The 5,116-nt window shown below is 37.4% G+C and overlaps 1 pseudogene; it reads left to right on the forward strand.

The window, feature by feature from the left end:
- The first annotated feature begins 1,123 nt into the window (after positions 1 to 1,123).
- LOC102471380 (heterogeneous nuclear ribonucleoprotein H-like) lies at positions 1,124 to 2,573 on the forward strand (annotated as a pseudogene).
- Positions 2,574 to 5,116: the final 2,543 nt, after the last annotated feature.

Raw genomic sequence — 5,116 nt, forward strand, 5'->3', positions numbered from 1 at the left:
AAAAGAGAGAGATTTAATGTCTTCCCTCTTGGGTGTCTAATGTGCTTAGGGCCTGCTAATCCTTTCTTTTTGTAGAATTAAAATTTCTACCCTATATTTAGACAACCATTATATTTGGGAAATTGCTAAAGTTTTTCTTGATTTCACATGCTCATGGCTGGAAACTGTTTTCCTGAGTCCCAGACTGAAACTTTGTACTTGACCGCTTGGGTTGGTATTGGAATAAATTAAGACTTTTGGAACTAGTGAAATAGGATTATTGTATTTTGTATGTGAGAAAGACAAGAATCTTGGCAGCCAGAAGTTAAATACTATTGTTTGAATAATGAGTTGTTCAAAATCAAAGGCTTATGTTTTAAAATTTGAGTCTGCAGTGTAATGGCATTGGGAATTGGCCCAGTGAACAATGATCATGTCATGGAGATATAACCTTCATAAATGAAATGTTGATGTCTCACAAGACCCAGCTGAGTTCTTGTTCTTATGAAAAAGTGTTAGTTCTCTTGAGAGTGAATTGTTGTAAAAAGAAAGATGGCTTTTTCCAGGTCTCTGTGTATACAACATCATTCTTTCCACTTCTGTCACCATGCTGTGACTTCATCCTTATACCTTTGGATTTTCCAGTCACAAGAATCATGAATCAAATAAACCTCTATTATTTATAATGGACCCAGTCTCAGATATTTCTATAAACAGTATAATAGTGGATTAAGACATGCCCTCAGAATCAGTGGAGCTGTTTATAGTTTGAGAGTCAAAATCTGAGTATCTTTGACATATAGTATTCTCTTTGGTATAGTCTCTGAATGTAGAATGCCCATAGTATCATTCTATACCATTCTCATGCTAAAGTAGTAACAAATTTTAATTGACACAACAAAGAAAGTAAATTTTTAAAACTGTAAAAATTATAGTGCACAACATAACTAATATATGAAATGAGGAGAGCTGTAATTTTCATGGTAAAAAAGTGTTGAATAGAATATAAAATCATATGGAACCTCTAAGATGTTTATTGCAGATTAACATTCTTGTTAAGAATGTGGGCTGAGATTTTTTCTCTCCTCGGTCATGCCAAAGTCGTGTGTGCTGTCCATTCCAGCAGAGCCAGGACCACAAGATGATGATACTGGGCACCGAGGGTGGAGAGGGGCTTATGGTGAAGGTCCGGGGCTTGCCCTGGTCTTGCTCAGCCTATGAAGTGCAGCGGTTATTTTCCAACTGCAAAATTCAAAATGGAACTCAAAATATTCATTTCATATACACCAAAGAAGGCAGACCGGGTGGAGAGGCTTTTGTTGAACTTGAATCAGAAGATGAAGTCAAATTGGCCCTGGAAAAAAAAAAAGAGAGAGAATCTATGAGACACAGATATGTTGAAGCATTCAAGTCAATCAACATTGAAATGGATTGCTTATTGAAGCATACTGGTCCAAATAGTCCCAACATGGACAATGATGGCTTTGTAGAGATTAGAGGACTCCCCTTTGGATGTAGCAAGAAAGAAATTGTTCAGTTCTTCTCAGGGTTGGAAATCATGCTAAATGGGACTTCCAGGGGAGGAGTACGGGGGAGGCCTTCATGCAGTTTGCTTCACAGGAAATAGCTGAAAAAGCTCTAAAGAAACACAAGGAAAGAGTAGGGCTTGGGTATATCGAGATCTTAAAGAGCAGTGAAGCTGAAGTTAGAACTCACTCTGATCCACCACAAAAGCTTATGGTCATGCAACGGACAGGTTCTCATGACAGAACAGGAGCTGGCAGAGGATATAACACATTGGCAGAGGAGCTGGCTTTGAGAGGATGAGATGTGGTGCTTGTGGTGGAGGCTATGGAGGCTATGATGATTATAATGGCTATAATGACAGCTACGGAATTTGGGCAGATAAAATTTGGAGAGACCTCAATTACTGTTTTTTAGGAATATCTGATCACAGATATGGAGATGGTGGCTCTACTTTCCAAAGTTCCACAGGACACTGCTTTCACATGTGTGGATTACCTTACAGAGCAACCAAGAACCAAAAACAACATTTATTTTTTTTTTTTTTTTCACCACTCAAACCTGTGAGAGTACACATCGAAATTGGTCCTGATGGCAGAGTGACTGGTGAAGCAGATACTGAGTTTGTACCTCACGAAGATGCTGTGGCAGTTATGCCAAAGGACAAAGCAAATATGCAACACAGATATGTAGAACTCTTCTTGATTCTACAGCAGGAGCAAGCAGTGATGCTTATGGTAGCCAAATGATGGGATGCATGGGCTTGTCAAACTAGTCCAGTTGCAGTGGCCCAGCCAGTCAGCAGCTGAGCAGTGGTTATGGAGGTGGCTATGGTGGCCAGAGCAGCATGATCAGATATGACCAAGTTTTACAGGAAAACTTCAGTGATGTTCAATCAAACATTACATAGATAGTCAAGGAGCAGTGAGCAGCAGCTACTACAGTAGTAGAACTCATGCATCTGTGGGCTTGAATGGAATGGGAGGGATGTCTAGCATGTCCAGTATGAGTGGTGGATGGGGAATGTGATTGATCCTGGTTCACTGACTCTCGGTCAACTTTTTTTTAAGAAAAAAACAAGTTTAACAGGTTTTGCAATACAAGTGTGTGATTTATGCTTACCCTATAAGTGGAAATCAGGACTGTTTTAAAGACTCAAGGTTCAGTATTTTTTAACACAATACTTGGCCTAGGATATAACAACAAAATGAGTAAACTATAACTGTTAAACAATTTTCAGCTTTTCTCAAGTCCAGTTAATGATATTGTAGGATTTACTTAAGCAGTAAGTGTATTTAGGTCAATGCAGTTGAGTTATGTTAAATGTTGCTCTTACACTACATTACATTGAACACTGGATGCATGTTGAAAGACATGCCTTTTTTTGTAAAACTCAATATAGGAGTTGTGCCTACAACTTAAAGTGCAACACTTGGCATGTTTGTTAATTCTAGTTTCATTTAATAACCTGTAAGCCTTGTAAGTTTAAACTTTTTTTGGGGAAAATTTGAGTTGTAATACCAATACTTTAGGATTTTGATCTTGGTGTTTATATGAAATTCTAAGGCCTTGATTTAAATCTTTCATTGTACTGTGATTTCCCTTTAGGTGTATTGCACTAAGTGAAACTTGTCAAATAAACCTTCCTTTTAAAAAAAAAAAAAAAGAACATGAGCTGAGCTGGAAAATGTCCAGGATTTGACTCCTAGAACTAATATTTATTAAATATATGACTTCAAATATATTATGTGACCTTCTTAAGGCTCATTTTCCTCAGATGTAACTTTAGGGTAAATATGTTACTCAAATTAAAGAGTTTGAGAAATAAATGAGAAATGGTACAATACATAACACAATGCTTTTATAGTCATTATAGAGAGTATTGACAGTAAGTCAAAATGGGGCCAGCAGGTGGCGTAGTGACTAAAGTGCTGAATTCCCACATAATTGACTGCAGTTTGAGTTCCAGACCTGGCGGTTTGAAACTCATGGCAGGGACACGTGTATGTGTGTCTAAAATCTTGGGAGGAGAATGGAGGAGAAGGGATTGTATTGTGGCCTTCCCATCAGGGTGTGATTTCTCACTTTCTGACTCTCTGTCTCTGTCTCTCCAGTGAGCACACACTCCTTATAGCAAAAATATCTAATAAAATTTAATAAAAATAAAACAATAAGTCAAATAAATACTGTAAAGAATTAAAATAGAAATTTTAAAAAAGAGATGAGTTGAACCTGGTAGCACAGTCGGCAATAAACTAAAGAGAAATGCTGGAAGCTGTATGGCTAAGCCCAGGTTTGGTTGCCCAGATCAGCTTGAACACATGTCAGGTGCATGCACTCATTTCCGGGATCCTGAATAGCTGGAGGGCTGAGAAATAGGGATCATGGAATCAGGAGATCCTTTGGAGGGCACTTCTGTCTCTCTCTCTTTTTCTCATTTTCTCATTGTGTACATATGTAATCTCTATTATGAATAAAATATTAATAGACTTTAACATCAACAAAGAAAGGTGAGAATTTTTTTCTATATAACATTATAAAGAAACAGTTTAGATAATGAGCCTATAGACTCTTTAATGTGAAAAGTCATTAGCCTAAAACTGTACATAAAGGAGGTCGATTTGAGAGGCAGTTAGCAAAATGGATAGAAATGGAGACCAAAAATAAATAAATAAATAAATGTCAAACTATCTGGGTTCTAGCACTTGCTCTTGTCACTTTGCTCCCTTATAGTTCTTGAAAAAAAATTATTGAACTATTTTGAGACTCATATTTCTTGTCTAGGAAACAAATACTACAATATAACATTCCGTGTACTTCGTATCTTTTAACTGTGACACTAACATGAACGCATGTGATAGGGCTTTATCAACTATGAATCATTAAATTTTATATGGTGACACGGATTTGGTTTCACCTTCCAGTTTGGCAAACTTAGTGCAACAGATGATTGATACTGGCACAGAGAAAAACTGCAGAGGCTATGAATTTCTGCATCATTTTCATCTTTTTCCCCATTAGCTCCACATAGTTTTGTCTCTGATAGGTCACATAGATGGATTACAGTCAATTGTGAAAAGAGCAAGACAAATAAATGGAATCATTCTAAGCTACCTGAGGGCTTTCGGCTCCATGCATTAAGTCTCAGGCATAATTCTCCCATACTAATGGCTCCCTGAACTCTCACAGCCATCTAAACCCGAGGACTGTGCACCAGGGGCAACTTCGGAAGAACTGAAGTCACAAAATAACACCAATGCCAGCTCACTTCACGTATGGGTGTCTTCTATGACCTCTCCTCTGTAGTCAGTCCACTTGCTATTACTACAATTATCTTGTAGACAGGAATTCCATCTTGAACCTTAATATATTTCTTCTACTTCTTGCACTTCTGAGATAAATTGTTTTGTCTCTTACAAAGTCAAGGACAAGGATAGAAGGAAGATTTATGATTTATCCATAAGAATGCATTCCATCTCTACCTATTATGGGTTGAATTGTGATCCCAGTTCTTAAAGATATGTTGAAGTCTTAATCCCAGTACCTCTGAGTATGATCTTGTTTGAAAATAGGGTTATTTGCAGACATAATTTGTTAAGAAGAAGTCATACTG

This window comes from Tupaia chinensis, unplaced genomic scaffold (genome assembly GCF_000334495.1).
Source record: "Tupaia chinensis unplaced genomic scaffold, TupChi_1.0 Scaffold142652_1, whole genome shotgun sequence".
NCBI lineage: Eukaryota > Metazoa > Chordata > Mammalia > Scandentia > Tupaiidae > Tupaia > Tupaia belangeri.